Genomic DNA, 18,625 nt, shown 5'->3' with positions numbered 1-18,625 from the left:
TCAAAGGATTTGGCATAGTCAATAAAGCAGAAATAGATGTTTTTCTGGAACTCTCTTGCTTTTTCTATGATCCAGCGGATGTTGGCAATTTGATCTCTGGTTCCTCTGCCTTTTCTAAAACCAGCAATGAAACTAAGCCATGCCCTGTGGGGCCACCCAAGACGGGCGGGCATGGTGGAGAGGTCTGACAGAATGTGGTCCACTGGAGAAGGGAATGGCAAACCACTTCAGTATTCTTGCCTTGAGAACCCCATGAACAGTATGAAAAGGCAAAATGATAGGATACTGAAAGAGGAACTCCCCAGGTCAGTAGGTGCCCAATATGCTACTGGAGATCAGTGGAGAAATAACTCCAGAAAGAATAAAGGGATGGAGCCAAAGCAAAAACAATACACAGTTATGGATGTGACTGGTGGTAGAAACAAGGTCTGATGCTGTAAAGAGCAATATTGCATAGGAACCTGGAATGTTAGGTCCATGAATCAAGGCAAATTGAAAGTGGTCAAATGGGAGATAGCAAGAGTGAACATCGACATTTTAGAAATCAGCGAACTAAAACGGACTGTAATGGGTGAATTTGACTCAGATGACCATTATATCTACTACTGTGGGCAGGAATCCCTTAGAAGAAATAGAGTGGTCAACAAGAGTCCGAAATGCAGTACTTGGATGCAATCTCAAAAATGACAGAATGATCTCCGTTTGTTTCCAAGGCAAACCATTCAGTATCACAGTAATCCAAGTCTATGCCCCAACCAGTAACACTGAAGAAGCTGAAGTTGAATGGTTCTATGAAGACCTACAAGACCTTTTAGAACTAACACCCAAAAAAGATGTCCTTTACATTATAGGGGACTGGAATGCAAAAGTAGGAAGTCAAGAAACACCTGGAGTAACAGGCAAATTTGGCCTTGGAATACGGAATGAAGCAGGACAAAGACTAATAGAATTTTGCCAAGAAAATGCACTGGTCATAGAAAACACCCTCTTCCAACAACACAAGAGAAGACTCTACATGTGGACAGCACCAGATGGTCAACACCGAAATCAGATTGATTATATTCTTTGCAGCCAAAGATGGAGAAGCTCTATACAGTCAACAAAAACAAGACCAGCAGCTGACTGTGGCTCAGAGCATGAACTCCTTATTGCCAAATTCAGACTTAAATTGAAGAAAGTAGGGAAAACCACTAGACCATTCAGGTATGACCTAAATCAAATCCTTTATGATTATACAGTGGAAGTGAGAAATAGATTTAAGGGACTAGATCTGATAGAGTACACCTTGCTACGTTACTCATTTTTTGTGTTTGACAATATGATAATTGATTCTTTCATGTTTTCTAGTTTACTATTGTATCTTTGCGAATAGGGAATTTTTACTTCTTTTTAATTCAGATGTCTCACTGCTTTCTTTTATCAGATTACATTAGGTAATACCTCCAATACGTGTTGAATAACTAAACAACAGAGAGGCAAGAGAAGGGAGAGTAGGACTATTTCTCTTTACCTAACATATGTCTATGTCTATATTTATATCTAATCTACATAAATAACCAACCTTGCTTTCCTGAAATAAATACCATTTACCTTTCATTATGCGTATGTGTGTATGTATGTGTGTGTGTGTGCGAGCACACCCTTAGTCATTCAGTCATGTCTGACTTTTTACGACTCTTTCAACTGTAGACCACCAGGCCATACAGTGGGTAATGAACATTCTATTTACTGATTTGTAACTTTTTGTGCTATCTTTATTTGGTTTAATTATTGATTTTAAACTAGCTTCAAAAAAAGTTGGGACATATTTCTTCATTTACCCCACTCAAAACATTTTATTTGGCATTGTGATTATCTGTTCTTCAGAAGTTTGTAGGTTTCTTTTGGGAAACTGACTGGACTGGGTGCTTTATTGTAGAGTTGTTGTTTAGTCACTAAGTCGTGTCTGACTCTTTTGCAAGCCCATGAACTGTAGCCACCAGGTTCCTCTGTCCATGGGAGTTCCCAAGCAAGAATACTGGAGTGGTTTGCCATTTCCTTCTCCAGGGGATCTTCCTGAACCAGGGATCGAACCCACATCTCCTGCATCGGCAGGCAGATTCTTTACCCCTGAGCCACCAGGGATGCCCTTTATTGTACAGTAGTTTCTTAGTAATGTTTAAAATTCCTTCTACAGAAATTCATGTGCTAAGATTTTTATCTCTAAAAGATCAGTTTTGTTAAAAGTTATTTTCCTATATATATTAATTTAAACCAGGAGTTCAAATTTATTTTCATAGAGGCTTTCAAAGAATCCTCTTTCAATATTTTATTAAATGCTTCTTCTATTTCAATGTTACTACCTTTATGCCATTTCTTACTTTGTATGTCTGTGTTTTCTCCATTTTCTTTCTTTTTTCCTCAGGATTTTTTTTTTATTTTATTTTATTTAACATTACAATATTCTATTGGTTTTGCCATATATCAAAATGAATCTGCCACAGGTATACATTTTCTTTATTAATTAAGCAGACGTCTACCACCATTAGGTAGAAGTTCATTATATTAGGTAAATATTCTGTTGTTTTCCAATGAACCAATATATTTATTAGTCAAAGTTATCATTTTTTTGTGCTGTATCACATTAAGTTCTTTTTTTTAAAATACACTTTATTAAAGTATGATCATCACACAAAAGGCTATTCCTATTTAATGCATACAAGTAATGATTTGGAGACACATGTACACCATGAAACCATCACGATGTTTGTCATAAATATACCCACCACCTATATACATTTCCCCTTGCCCTCTTTATTTGTTGTTATTATTATTTTTGTGATAAGAGTACTTAACATAAAGTATACACTTTAAGCCAATTTTTAATTTGCAAAAAATTAGCAGACACAAACCTCAGTTAAACAGAGTTGGGAGATCAGAAAGGGAAGCTCTCACATCCTGGGATGATATTAGAGCCCAACGGGAAGAAGAAAGACTCCTCCTTCCTTGCAAGGACTCAGCCAATAAAAAGCCATGCGGTCTTTGTTTACTAAAATCATCCCACCTCCCTTTCCCTCTCTATATAAGTGTTCTTTCTTTGCTGTGCGGCTGCAGCTAACCTGTACCTTGTCACCAGGGCTTCCCTGATGGCTCAGTCAGTAAAGAAACTGTCTGCATCCAGGAGACCCGGGTTTGATCCCTGGGTGGGGAAGATTCCCCTGGAGAAAGGAATGGAAACCCACTCCAGCAATCTTGCCTGGAGAATCCCATGGACACAGGAGTCTGGTGGGGTTGCAAAGAGTTGGACATGACTGAGTGACTAACACTTTCACTTGTCATGGTTGTAGATTCCAAACTGTAAATCTCTACTGATCCCAAATAAAGTCATCTTTGCTAGAGACATACCTAGCAGGCTGTTTATTTTAGGTCTACATTTGGTGGCCCCTGCAAGGGATGGAGAAGACCCCCGACAGCTCTGAGCCTAGTGAGAACACAGGCCTGGTGCTCACGATTGAGCCCGTTGCTGCTCACTGCTTGTCTCTCCAGCCCTGAATTTCCAAGGTACCTCTTTCTTTTGGATCCAAGCTCCATCCTCTGCTTCTGGAACTCTCCAGGCTTTGTTTGGGATCTATTATAAGGTTTTATTTTTCTAGATAAGGCCTTGTTCTGTAAGCAAGTATTCATTTGGCACTTTGATCTGATTTTGAAATCAGACTGTTTCAACCAAAGCTGTCTGAAAATGCTTTTCACTTTCCTTCTGGAGCAGGGGCTACTTCTCTGAATCTGTGCCGGTTTTTCAGCCTTGGCCTATAATTTTGGATAGGGCTATTCTCTGAAAACTGGCTGGGAAAAAAGCCTTTGGCCTGACTTCTCCAGGACCAAGCTGTCTCTTTAGAACTGGCTGAGATTAGCTGGTTTGAATTGAGCTGTTTGAGCTGTAAATTGTTTGAGCTATTTGAAAATTGTTCTTTAGAGAAAACTGTCTGAGAAAAGAGATCCAAGTTATATAAATATTTTAAGGGTGCTCCCCTATGGGGACTTGGCCGATTTTATTTTTAAAAGCAGCAGTCATTCCTGATGAGTGCCTTCAACAAAATGGACAAAGGAGACCAAACATAATTTAGAATATCAATAGCCATTATGGGAAATTTTTGAAATGCACAAACTTAATTTCCTTAAAGCCGAGTTGGACTTCAGAAGCTCAGACATTTCCAGGACTGAGTGGGATGCTTATTTCAGTTGGTTTTTCGAAGCTTCCCAAAGTTATCAGGAACCTACGATTGCCTCTCTGCAAAAGATTTTGAGATTAACTGAGGCAAGCAAACTATTAAAGGAAAATAAAATTGACCCCAAGGCTGCAAGTTCTTTTTCCTTGGCTTCTCTATCTCAGGCTGTGCCTCCCTCACCATCTTAAGTCTCTTTCTCAGCTCCTTGCCCTCAGACTCACCTCTGGCTCCCTCTTTCTCCTTCCCTTCCCCACTATCTACGCCTTCTCTATACTCAGCTTCCCCAAGTTAATTATCCTGTCAAACTTCACTTTCTCTCAGAAACTCTTTTCCACTCACTTTTCCTCTGAACTTGTCAGAACCTGTGCCTTTAAAATTAAGTCTTATGGGGATCCAGAAGGGAAACCCTTAATTTCTTGTATTCCGTGGACTCAAGCTGAACCATGAGCCATAGTCAAAGATTTTCCCAAAGTAACTGAAGATCTTCCCAGATCTGATGAGGATTTTAATATAGTCATTCAAACTTATCAGTCTGCTTTCCTTCACTTATATCGACTGGTTCATATACTTGGTGAAAGTCAGGCCTAGCATTGGATGACAGCTGCTAATTGGGAAAATCCTGAAAGGTGGCTCAAATTACAACTGGGAAACCAGCCCACGAATTATTATATGACTAGGCTCCATTATCGGAGAAGGCAATGGCAACCACTCCAGTGTTCTTGCCTTGAGAGTCCCAGGGACGGGGAAGCCTGGTGGGCTGCCATCTATGGGGTTGCACAGGGTCGGACACGACTGAAGCCACTTAGCAGCAGCAGCAGCAGCAGGCTCCATTATTGAGCACTTCTGAGGGCTTTTCAAGAGCCTGTTGATTGGAACAAAATTCAGGCTTGCAGGCAAGAATCTCATGATCCTGTTCATGAATATCACAATCCACTTCAGAGAGTTTTTAAGGAAACAATTAGGTAGCTTTTAATTGTTATGTTTATTAATGGACTGAACCATGACCTTTTCCTTCTAGTAAAAAAGACCAGGATGGAATAGGAAACTGTGTGTACTCCAGATTGAGTTAATCTGGCAAATGAGCCCACTCCCAGTCTAAATGATTTATCTCAAAGGAAGACCACAAAAACTCTTGCTCATCAACTCCAGTAAATGAAGGCTCCTAAATGAAACCCAAACCCTCCTAGTTTCTACTATTATTGCAAAGAGGACATTGAAAATGAGATTTTTACAAATGTAAGCACTTTCATCACTTTTTAGCCCCCCAACTATACTTTCCAGTGTCTTTCCAATTCCCCATGATAGGGCTCTGAGAAACTACAAGAGCTCTTTCTAGTCTTCTCTCTAAATCAATTCAGAGAAACATTTCTCCAATTGGGGGTGAATCTCTTTCAGTCCTAATGTATATCAGAGCCACACTCTCGATGTTCAACCCCACTGCTATAAAGCAGCCCCTGCCTCAGAGTATTGAAACAGTTCAAATAGCTAAAATGAACCTCACAAAGTTCCTGTCTCTGATCCTATTCCCATTCGTTTAAGTTTTTTGAGATAGACACATTCTTTTCTCCTTAGTTTCTCCACCCATGATTCATTTATTAGGCCAAGAATTCTTTGAGAAGTATCATACTGGAATTTATCCCAAAAGAGAACAGTGGTTCTAGGAACTGATGATAGTTATCGAAGTAACCAATCAGGTGAATGAAATGAAGCTTTGACATATTTTATTTGTTCCATCTCTGATGATACTGAGCAGATTCTGAAAACGCCAATCATTTGTCCCTATTACATTCACTACCATTTTTCTTATGCACACAATCTTTAACTGATATTGGCCAAACTCACAGAGCATCTACCATCAAGATTCAAATAGGTTTCTCAAAACCTCTTCCCAAATTAATCAATACCCTATAAGTAAAGAAACCCATTATAGGAGATTACTAGTGTCAAGACCTCATTATCCATTGTACTGGTCTTTGTACCTATTCTCTTTTACTGGTGAGAAAACTTACAGGCTGAGGGTGGAGGTTTGTCTAGGACTTCTGAGCAATAACATTGTTATCCCTTAATACCCTATTGTTCCTAAACCTCATACATTACTAACATCCATGGGAATTACCAGAAGTAAATTTTTTACTGTAACTGATTATGCAATGCATTTTTTAGTATTCCATTTGATAAAGCTCACCAATATCTTTTTGCCTTCACTTGGGAAGAAAAGCAATTCATCTGGACAGTAATGCTTCAGGGTTTTACTGAGAGTCTTTTTTGTTTTTTGCAAATCCTGAAGGCTGATCTGAATGATATAAAGTTCCCCAGTGGCTTGATTTTGTTGCAATATGTGGATGATTTGCTTCTTTGCTCTCCTTCTCAAGCCTTCTCACAGAAATACAGCATCCACTTGCTAAAGCTTTTAGCTTTAAAGGGACATAAGATCATCAAAGAAAAATTGCAGTTTGACCAAACCTAGGTTCGATATTTAGGGCATGTGCTATCAAAACAAGGGCTATACCTAGATAGACTTCATGGTGTCCTAAGTTTTTCAAAGCTAAGAAGCAGGTGTGAGGTTTTCTCAGACCAGTTGGTTACTGCTGAAACTGGATTTCAGTTTTCTCTCTTATAGCCAATCTCCGTATGTTTTATTAAAATAAAAATGACCCCAACCCAGTTTTACGGGAAGAACCAAATGACATAGTCTTCAAGGTTTTAAAGGAGAGTTTGAGGAAACTACCTGCCATTAGGCATATTGATTATTGGATTCACTTTTCCCTTCTGTAGATGAAAACTACCTTTGGGGTATTTAAGCCAGCTTGTCTCCTTTGAAATCTTTTTGTTAATTGTTCCTCACACAACTCTTTAACATTGTGGAAACCTTGACACACACACACACCCCGCCGCCCACCCCCTACCCCCCTACACCTCACAGATCACAGCCTTGTTGTGGCGAAGGGGCTTACATAACTCAGCGAAGCTATAAGCCATGCCTGGCAGGTCCACCCAAGACAGAGTGATCATAAGTGGAGAATTCTGACAAAATGTAGTTCACTGGAAGAAGGAATGGCAAACCACTTCAGTGGTCTTGCCACAAGAACCCCATGAATGAAAAGGCAAAAAGTACAAAAACACACAAAAAAATGACCCTGAAAGATAAGCCTCCAGGTCCAGGTCAGTAGGTGTCCAATATGATACTGGGGAAGAGCAGAGGGCAATTACTAATAGCTCCAGAAAGAAGTGGCTGGGCCAAAGCAGAAATACCATTCGGTTGTGGATAGGTCTAGTGATGAAGGTAAAGTCCAATGCTGTAAAGATCAACATTGCATAGGAACCTGGAATATTAGGTCCATAAATCAATGGACCTAATTGTAAATTGTATGTGGTCAAGCAGAAGATGTAAATTGTAAATTGTATGTGGTCAAGCAGAAGATGGCAAGACTGAACATCAAAATATTAGGAATCATTGGACTAAAATGGATAGGAAAGGGTGAATTTAATTCAGATGATGATTATATCCTATTACTGTAGGTAAGAATTCCTTAGAAGAAATGGAGTAGCCCTCATAGTCAACAAAAAAGTCCAAAATTCAGTACTGCATGCAGTCTCAAAAATGACAGTGATCTTTGTTCATTTCCAAGGCAGATCATTCAGCATCACAATAATCAGTCTATGCCCCAACCACTGATGCAGAAGAAGCTGAAGTTGACCTGTTCTAGGAAGACCTACATCACCTTCTATAACTAATGTCAAAAAATGATGTCCTTTTCCTCATAGGGGTTAAACCCAAGGAAACATGCCAAGACCCATACTAATCAAACTAACAAAGACTAAGCATAAAGAATATTAAAAGCATAAGGGGAGAAGCAACAAGTAACATACAAGGGAAATCCCATAGACTTAACAGGTTATCTTTCAGCAGAAATTCTGCAGGCCAGAAGGGAATGGCAGGATATATTTAAAGTCCTGAAAGGGAAAAATCTACAACCAAGATCACTGTACCTGGCAAGGATCTCAAAACTGATGGAAAAATAAAAAGCTTTTCAACAAGCAAAAGGTAAGAGAATTCAGTACCACCAAATCAGCTTTATAACAAATATTAAAGGGACTTATATAGTTAAGAAATACAATAGAAGAAAAAAGATCTATCAAATCAACCCCAGACAATTAAGAAAATGGCAATAGGAACATATATATCAATAATTACTTTAAATGTAAATAGACTAAATGCTCCAACCAAAAGACACAGACTGGCTGAATGGACACAAAAACAAAACACATATATATGCTGTCTACTAGGAACACACTTCAGACCTAAAGACATATACAGGCTGAAAGTGAGAGGACGGAAAGTATACTCCATACAAATGGGAAGCAAAAGAAAGCTGGAGTGGCAATCTTCATATCAGACAAAATAGACCTTAAAATAAAGAAGATACAAGAGATAAGGAAGGACACTACATAATGATCAAGGGATCAATCCAAGAGGAAGACATAACAATTGTAAATATCTGTACACCCAACATAGGAGCACCTCAATACATAAGACAAACACTAATGGACATAAAAGGAGAAATGGACAGTAACACAATAATAGTAGGAGACTTTAATACCAATGGACAGATCATCAAAACAGAAAATTTATAAGGAAACACAAGATTTAAATGATACATTAGATGAAATGGATCTCATTTAAATCTTCAGGACATTCCATCCAAATGCAGAAGAATACACCTTCTTCTCAAGTGCACATGAAACTTTCTCCAGGATAAACCACATCTTGGGTCACAAATCAAACCTCGGTAAATTGAAGAAAATTGAAATCATATCAAACATCTTCTCTGACCACAATGCTATGAGACTAGATATCAATTACAAGAAAAAAATTGTAAGAAATACAAACACATGGAGATTAAAAAACACGTTTCTAAATAACCAACAGGTTACTGGCGAAATCAAAAGGGAAATCAAAAAAATTTCTAGAAACAAATGACAATGAAAACTCAACAACTCAAAACTAGTGGGATGCAGTGAAAGCAGTTCTAAGAGGAAACTTTATAGCAATACGATCCTACCTCAAGAAACAAGAAAAACATTAAATAGACAACCTAATTTTACACCTGAAACAACTGGAAAAAGAAGAACATCATAAGGGATTAGAATGCAAAAGTAGGAAGTCAGGAGAAACCAGGAAGAGCAAGCAAGTTTGGCCTTGGAGTACAAAATGAAGCAGGGTAAAGGCTAACAGAGTTTTGTCAAGAGAACACACCAGTCATAGCAAACACCCTTTTCTAACAACCCAAGAGATAACTCTACACATGGTCAACAACAGATGATCAATACCAAAATCAGATCGATTATGTCCTTTGCAGGTCATATAGAAACTCTATTCAGTAAATAAACAAGACCTGGAGCCGACTATGGCTCAGATTATGAGTTCCTCATTGCAAAACTCAGGCTTAAATTGAAGAAAGTAGGGAAAACCACTAGTCCGTTCAGAGATGACCTAAATCACATCCCTTGTGATTCTACAGTGGAAGTGATGAATAGATTCAAGGGATTATATCCTGTAGACAGAGTTCCTAAGAAACTATGGACAGAGGTTAGTAATACTGTACAGGAGTCAATGACCAAAACCACCCCAAAGAAAAAGAAATGCAAGAAGGCAAAGTGATTCTCTGAGGAGTCTTTACAAATAGCTGAGAAAATAAGAGAAGCAGAAGGCAAAGAAGAAAGCAAAATTTATACCCATCTGAATGCAGAGTTCTAGAGACTATCAAGGAGAGATAAGAAGGCCTTCTTAAATGAACAATGCAAAGAAATAGAGGAAAACAAGAGAATGGGAAATATTAGAGGTCTCTCCAAGAAAATTGGAGATACCAAGGGAACATTCCATGCAAGGATGGGCACGATAAAGGACAGAAAGAGTAAGGCCCTAACAGAAGCAAAAGTGATCACACAGATTACAAGAAAAGAAGTGGCAGAATACATGGAAGAACTATACAAGAAAGGTCTTAATGATCCAGATAACCATGATGGTTCAGTCCCTCACTTAGAGCCGGACATCCTGCATCCTGAAGTGTGAAATCGAGTGGGCCTTAGGAAGATTACTTCAAGCAGAGCTAGAGGAGGTGATGGGATTCTAGCCAAACTACTTAAAACCCTAAAAGATGCTGTTAAAGAGCTGCATTCAATATGTCAGCAAATTTAGAAAACTCAGCAGTGGCCACAGGACTGGAAAAGGTCAGTTCCAATTCCAGTCCCAAAGGAGGGCAATGTCAAAGAATGTTCAAAGTACAGTACAATTGTGCTCATTTCACATACTAGCAAAATTATACTCAAATCCTTCAAGCTAGGCTTCAGCAGTATATGAACTGAGAATTTCCAGATGCACAAGCTGGGTTTCAAAGAGGCAGAGGAAGCAGAGATCAAATTGCCGACATTCATTGAATCATAGAGAAAGCAAAGGAGTTTCAAAAAAACATCTACTTCTGCTTCATTGACTTTACACTAAAGCCTTTGACTGTCTGGATCTCAACAAACCGTGGAGAATTCTTAAAGAGATGAGAATACCAGACCACCTTACTTGTCTCCTGAAAAATCTGTTTGCAAGTCAAGAAGCAATAGTTAGAACCCAATATGGAATGACTAACTAGTTCAAAATTGGGAAAGGAGTATGACAAGGCTGTATATCATCACCCTGCTTGTTTAACTTCTACGCAGGGTACATAATGCAAAATGCTGGACTGGATGAATCACAGGATGGAATAAAGATTGCCTGGAGAAATATCAACAACCTCAGATATGCAGATGATACCACTCTAATGGCAGAAAGTGAAGAGGAACTGAAGAGCCTTTTGATGAGGATGAAAGAGGAGAGTGAAAAAACTGGCTTGAAACTCAACATTAAAAAAACGTATGGTGTCCAGTCCCACAAGTTCATGGCAAATAGAAGGGGGAAAAGTGGAAACAGTGACAGGTTTTATTTTCTTGGAGTTCAAAATCACTGCAATGGTAACCACAACTATGAAATTAAAAGACTCTTGCTCCTAGAAAGGAAAGCTGTGACAAACCTAGATAGCATATTAAGAAGCAGAAACATCACTATGGCAACAAAGGTCCATATAGTCAAAAAGCTATGTTTTTTCCAGTAGTCATGTACAGATGTGAGAGTTGGGCCATAAAGAAGATTGAGAACCAAAGAATTGATGATTTTGAATTGTGGTGCTGGAGAAGACTCTTGAGAGTCCCTTGGACTGTAAGGAGATCAAACCATTCAATCCTAAAGGAAATCTACCCTGAAATTCTTCAGGAGGACAGATGCTGAAGCTGAAACTCCAATAGTTTGATCAACTCATGGGAAGGACCAATTCATCGGAAAAGATACTAATGCTGGGAAAGGCAGAAGGCAATAGGAGAAAGGGGCAGGAAAGGATGAATTGGTTAGATGGTATCAAAAACTCAATGGACATGAATTTAAGCAAACTCTGGAAAACAGTGGAGGACAGAAGAGCCTGGTGTGCTACAGCCCATGGGATTGCAAAGAGTTGGACACGACTTAGTGACTGAACAACATCAAACCTTGACCTAGCTACTCTTCTCCCTTCTTCACTGATGAAGCCCCTCATGACAGCTTTAAGCTGAGGAATCATCTCCTGATTCCTTGTGCTGATCTGCAGGAAATTCCTCGGATCATTGATGGTTCTTGTTTAAAAGGTGACATGGCAAATATTGTGTTCAGTATGCTATTGCTATTCCTTTTGATACTGTTGATGCAACATCTTTACCTATGTCTACTTTGGCTCAACAGGCTGAATTAAGCACTCTTAACATGGGTTGCACATTAGCCAAGAGCAAAGCTGCCAATATTTATACTGATATTGGATGTGCTTTCAATGTAGCTCATGATTTTGGAATGTTGTGGAAACAGCATGTCTTTCTCACTTGAAGCAGATATAAAATTGTAAATGTCCTTAATGTATAAGAATTATTGGACCCAGTACTTTTGCCTGCTGCTTCAGCTATTATTAAGATTCTAGGGCATTCTAAACATGACCGTCTGGGAACTGGGGAAATCACCTTGCTGATATTTCCACAAGGAATTCTGCCCTTAAAGGAACCAGTGGCAGCCAAATCTCGATGTCATGGCCCAAGGGAATAGTTCCCTCAATGATAATTTTAAAAAACTGTCCAGAGAAGCCCAGAAATTGACCTCAAAATATGGAAAACCAAACCTGAAATTCAACAATTATTAGTTTGATAAAAAGAGAAAGCTTTGGTTATGACCAAATAACAACCCAGTCCTTCTGGAGACTAAAATCCTCACTCCTTGCCAGTGTACATGCAGTAAACCTGCATGCAGTAAACGTTTGTCTACTGACAAAATGATATCCTTCATGAATCAGTACTGGTGGGGTGACATTAATAAGGCCATAAAAAGTGCCTACTTCATTTATTCCACTTGTTCAAAGTACAATCAAAGGATGCCTGTTTGTACAGCTCCCAGGCATTTTTAACTGCCTAATGGACCAGTCAAGGTGTGGCAAATGCATTTTATACAACTTCTTCCTTCAGATGGATATAAATGTTTTAATCATGGTCTACATATTTTCACCCTTGCACACAGGCTCCTGCCTCTTGGGTGACTAAAGTACATTTGAAAAAGATTATCCTTATGTACAGAACTCCTTTCAAACTTCATAGTGATCAAGGAACCCATTCTACTAATAAGGTATTTTGACAAGTCTGCAGAGTTTGGACAGTTATACTCTTTTCCTGTTTACCACCCTCAATCCTCTGATTTAGTTGAATTCATCAAAACCATTATTAAGACTCATTTGGCAAAATGTGTATAGGCCCTACCTTAGTCAAAAGCATTGTCATTGGCCCTTCTAAATCTCAAATCCACCCCCTATTTACAGAGAGATAGTTTACATAACTTTCTACATAACAAAGAAAGATGTAAATTTCATACTTCATGCAAGTATGAAGGTCCAAAATCCGAGTCAAAATATGAAGTCCTTTTTATCCAGTAGTCCCTGTACCATGGCTTCCCAGGTGATGCAGTGGTAAAGAATCCTCCTGCAATGCAGGAGATGCAACTTCGATCCCTGGGTAGGAAAGATCTCTGGAGTAGGAAATGACAACCTGTTCCAGTACTCTTGCCTGAAAAACTCCATGGACAGAGGAGCCTGGCGGGCTACAGTCCATGGGGTCACAAAGAGTTGGACATGACTGAGCAACTGAGCACACACACAGAGATAAAGATAACCATGACAACTTAATAGTCTTACTGAATATGAAGCTTGACTGAGTTGGTAGCTTTCACCAGACTACCTTCCAATGGCTCACAAACATTTATAATATCTTACAAAATGTTAGTGCATTTAGTGTCTATATTTTAATCAGCCTCTTCTTGTTCATTCTCTCACATGCTGCAGGCATAATACTCTCCTTCAAATTTAGAGTAATCTTGACTGAGGAAAGAAGTGTATAGCACAGCTGCTACTGCAACCTCCAGTGGGTCTTGGAATAGTCAGAGTCATCCTTGGGATATAATGGCGTGTCATGGCTACTGTGTTCCTTCATTCTCCCCCGACTCCTCTCCCATCAGACTTCTCCAGAGTTAATTAAAGCCTGATCAGGTATGCCAGGGCAAGCCCTACATGCACACTTGGCTTCTGGTTTTCAGGGTGCTCTGTCTGATGCTTTCATCTTGATTTCCAATCCATGAGTTTCCTGGTGTAATACTCAGTCGTAGCATAACACAATTTCTTTGAATGACTATCCTTGCTCTTTTTTGCCCAGCCCTCTTTCCAAAGGGCTGGATCTGCCCGGTTGCTGCTAGTCCTGACAGATCTTCTGGAAAGATGCCTTCTTGAACCCTGACCCAGTGTAAGACTTCCTGAAATAGATGTTCTTCAGGACATACTGTACCTCCTGTCACTAAAGACTGAATCACACCCAAGTTTGAAATATTTTTCATACTTGTGGTCTCCAAAAAAAGGATACACATGTCCCAGGGAACATGCAAAATCAAATATTGAGGATCTGGAAACAAAAATTAGGTTGTCCATATTTATAACTTTTTCTGATAAAAGAAAGAAAAAAAATAATGGATACATTCCTATTTCTAATACTTAGAGTGATACTGGGATACATGTCATGAAGAGACTGTCAGGTATCCTGAGAGAAAAGAATGAAAAATTATATGATACGTAGGATCTCATAGTGGCCTTCTAAGTTATTGATTCAGTTTCAAATCATTCATTCATTCACAGTGTACTGTGAAGTAATAGATTGATCAAAAAGAATCACCCTTGGTACACACAGGGAGTTGGTTTCAAGACCCGCACTGAAAACAAATTCTGCAGATGCTTAAGTCCCTTATTTAAAATGGCATAGTATCATAGCTGACTGTATCCGCAAGGATGTGGAAGCCACAGAACAGAGGGCCAACTGTACATGATTTTAAATAGAATCTTTAGAACACCTTGTAAAGAAATCAGGAGGGATCATGAAAACCTTTTGTACCATACAGGAGTTTGAAGTTTATCCAATAGTGAAATACTTAAAACAGTCTTTCAGCTTAAAGAGTTATATATTTCTTTTGTTTAACAAAAATACATTTGTTCCAATTTTTCATATTTTTATATGATATATATGGCTGTCAACTGTTATAACTATATATATAGTTACAGTTATTGCTTTAAGGGAGACATGCTATTTAGCAATACTTGAAAAAAATAGCTGCTTTTCCAAAAGAATCTTAAGAATAAAAGAGAATGCTGAAAATAGATGTTTGAAAATGTTACTGTCATTAGGTGAATTTTGTGGCTGATGAAATATTAAGTATTTCAACTCTAAATAAAAGATTTACACATTTGGTCATGTTAACAAAAACATTTGGAAATAGACTTTTCTAATCCGTTAATCTTGCAAATGAAGAATTTCGGTAATTTATTTTTAACCAATTTGGTAAAGTGATTAAAATCCAACATCTTCCAATTAGCTTGCTAAAGCAAATCATTGGCATTGTATGGAAATACATTAGCTGAACTAACATACATTTTTGCATTCATTATTGGTGAATGTGGTTGAAAATGTATATTATCTTGCAATTGACATGTACACACTGATATATTTAAAATGGATAATCAACAAGGACCTGCTGTATAGCACAGGGAACTCTGCTCAATGTTCTGTAATAACCTAATGGGAAAAGAATTTGAAAAAAAAATAGATACAGGTATATATGTAACTGAATCACCTTGCTCTACACCTGAAACTAACACATTGTTAATCTACTACACGCCAATATAAAATAAAAATTTAAACAAGAATAAATTAAAAAGAAAATGTGCTTTATCTTTTAATAAGTACAGTAATTGAAACTTTTCTTCCTTTAGTTTTATATATATTTGCAAGTTCAATAGCCACTAGAAACAGGACTTGAAATAAAGCTAATTTAGAACTCAACTAGCTTTATTTCTAATTTAGTTAATTAATAAGTTTAATTCAAATTTAAACTACATTTTAAAAAAATAAAATAAAATATTTTATTACATGCTGTCACTAAAAACTGATTGACATTTCAATGAGAACAAAAATGTAGTATCCTTAATGAATTAACTAAATGAAAAATGACAAGTATCTTATTTAATCTTTAGAACTTTCTTCATATTTTGTGATTCGTGTATATTTGATAAGATATAAATTGCTAATCGGAGAAGGCAATGGCACCCCACTCCAGTACTCTTGCCTGGAAAATCATATGGACAGAGGAGCCTAGTAGGCTACAGTCCATGGGGTCGCTAGAGTCGGACACGACTGAGCAACTTCACTTTCACTTTTCACTTTCATGCATTGGAGAAGGAAATGGCAACCCACTCCAGTGTTCTTGCCTGGAGAATCCCAGGGACGGGGAAGCCTAGTGGGCCGCCGTCTATGGGGTCGCACAGAGTCGGACACGACTGAAGTGACTTAGCAGCAGCATCGGCAAATTGCTAATATTCTAGAGAGTAAGAATAGTAGTGCATGTAGTTTTAACATTTTTTGAAATTCTTTAAGATGTGCCCTTATGAAACTATATTGTAAAACCACTCCATTTGACCTTGTAGGTATCCTCTAGGTGTTTTCTGAGGTTAATTGTACCCTAGGACTCTATACCAATGTGAACAGAAGACCAAAAAAAAGTTCAATTCCTCATCACAAACTCACAAATTTATAGCTAAAGTTATTTATACATAAAGACATAAGCACATGCACACTGAGCAAGTTCAAAAGTAACAATACAGTAACAACAATTACTGAATCTAAGTGAACAATATATGTGTTCATTCTTCCCAGTTTTAGCTTTATGGTAATGTTTTAAGGTAAAATGTTTGAAGAATAAAGCTCTCTATGTATACTTCATGAAAAATTAATTTTCACTATGAATTATCTCCTAAATATCACTTCTAGTGAGCAAATAATTATTTGACTCCTGTGATATGAAGACACATATTTGAAAGGAAATATTTCTATTTGCCTTAATTTTTCACTTTAATCTGCATACATATATATACATGTGTATGTATATACACAGTTCTAAGTTTCAACTGCAGCTGGAGAGGAATCTTTCCTGAGTAGGAAATGTCATAAAAAGCATTTTTTTCTCTGTAAAACAGTTCTAATACATTAGCAATTCTAAGACAGGATTTATTCTTGGCAAAATACATTCTACAGCTGCTATTTATATTCATTCCATTTTAATATTTTCTTTATCAATTTGTAAACAGGAGGCCAGATAAAAAAGATGAAAAATTCAAGAGGGTTGATGTTGCCTGAAAAAAAAGGTGCTGAATACCCTTCACCATGGGAACCATCCAGAAGACAAAAATGTACACAGATTTCTAAAACGGCCTTCCAAACCTTCAATGGCATTGAAGTTGAATTTTGTAGCTTTTCTTCCTTCTGCATATGTATAAACTGAGAATAGAAACCATCCCCTGTAAGGAGGTTTCTATACATATATCAAAGGATTTTGATGACATTATAATAACCAATAGAGTGAAGCTGGGGCAGTTTGTGATGATTTTGGATTCTCAAGACATTTACCTTCTGTTATAAAATATTAATGAAACAGCTGACAAGCCAACAAAATTCTAAAGGAGCTCATCTCACAGGAGAGAAATTTGTTGACATTGATTTGGACTGTGAAGTGGGTTTTATGAACTCCCAGATATGTACGTGCCTATTATTACCTTTGTGTTAATTGTGTATTCAAGGGAGAGATGCAGAGCTTTCAGAGGTGGACATCATCGTAACCTCTTTCATTATTCAATGCATTTCAAAGCTATGGGGCAAGACAGTGCTTGGGCTGTTGCTGTTTTTATTTGCTTTTAAATAGAGTGACTTATCTTGCAAAATGAATGTGAATAGGTTATCGTTGTTTTAGTATTAAACATTTTGTGGTTTAATTTTTTTATGGCTGCAAGAATTTCAGGGCATGGTGATTTTTATTAGGTAGAAAAAACCAGGCAATGATGATCAGAAACACTTTCCTCTAATAGTAGTAAAAGTTGCTATAACTGGAAAGTTTAGGGCAAGAGGATAGCTCCTAACTGCTGGCAGTTGAAAAGTGCTGGGAAAGAAAAGCAGCAGTGCATACATATAGAGATAGATAATAGTAGGGCTTTCGGTTCAAGATGACAGAGTAGAAGGTCATGCACTCACCTCCTCCTGCAAGAGCACCAAAATCACAGCTAGCTGTTGAACAACCATCGACAGGAAGATACTGGAACTTACCAAAAAAAAGATCTCCCATGTCCAAAGACAAAGAAGAACCTGCAGTGAGATGGTAGGAGGGGCACAATCACAATAAAATCAAATCCCATACCTGCCACTTTGGTGACCCATAAACTTGTTGTTGTGCAGCTGCTCAGTCGTGTCCGACTCTTTGTGACCCCGTGGACTGCAGCATACCAGGCCTCCCTGTCCCTCACCATCTCCTGGAGTTAGCTCAAACTCATATCCACTGAGTCTGTGATGCCATCCAAACATCTCATCGTCTGTCATCCCCTTCTCCTCCTGCCTTCAATCTTGCTGAGCATCAGGGTATTTTCCAATGAGTTGGCTCATAACCAAAATATTGGAGCTTCAGCTTCAGCATCGGTCCTTCCAATGAATATTCAGGGTTGATTTCATTTAGGATTGACTGGTTTGATCTCCTTGCTTTCCAAGGGACTCTTAGCAGTCTTCTTCAACACCACAGTTCAAAAGCATGAGTTCTTCAGCACTCAGTCTTTTGTACTGTCCAGCTCTCACATTTGTTCATGACTACTGGAAAAATGATAGCTTTGACTATACTGACCTTTGTTGGCAAAGTAATGTCTCTGCTTTTTAACATGCTGTCTGAGTTTGTCATTGCATTTCTCCAAGGAGCAAGGTCT

The 18,625-nt window shown here is 38.1% G+C and overlaps 1 long non-coding RNA gene across 1 annotated transcript; it reads left to right on the top strand.

Moving 5' to 3' along the window:
- The first annotated feature begins 935 nt into the window (after nt 1-935).
- LOC132343764 (uncharacterized) lies at nt 936-18,246 on the top strand. The gene is made up of 3 exons (XR_009492705.1): nt 936-1,203; nt 13,634-13,837; nt 16,973-18,246. It is a non-coding gene; the product is annotated as an uncharacterized lncRNA (long non-coding RNA).
- Nucleotides 18,247-18,625: the final 379 nt, after the last annotated feature.

This window comes from Bos taurus, chromosome 24 (assembly GCF_002263795.3).
Source record: "Bos taurus isolate L1 Dominette 01449 registration number 42190680 breed Hereford chromosome 24, ARS-UCD2.0, whole genome shotgun sequence".
Taxonomy (NCBI): Eukaryota; Metazoa; Chordata; class Mammalia; order Artiodactyla; family Bovidae; genus Bos; species Bos taurus.
Note: the sequence above shows the minus strand (reverse complement) of the source record. Positions and strands in the feature narration are given on the sequence as shown.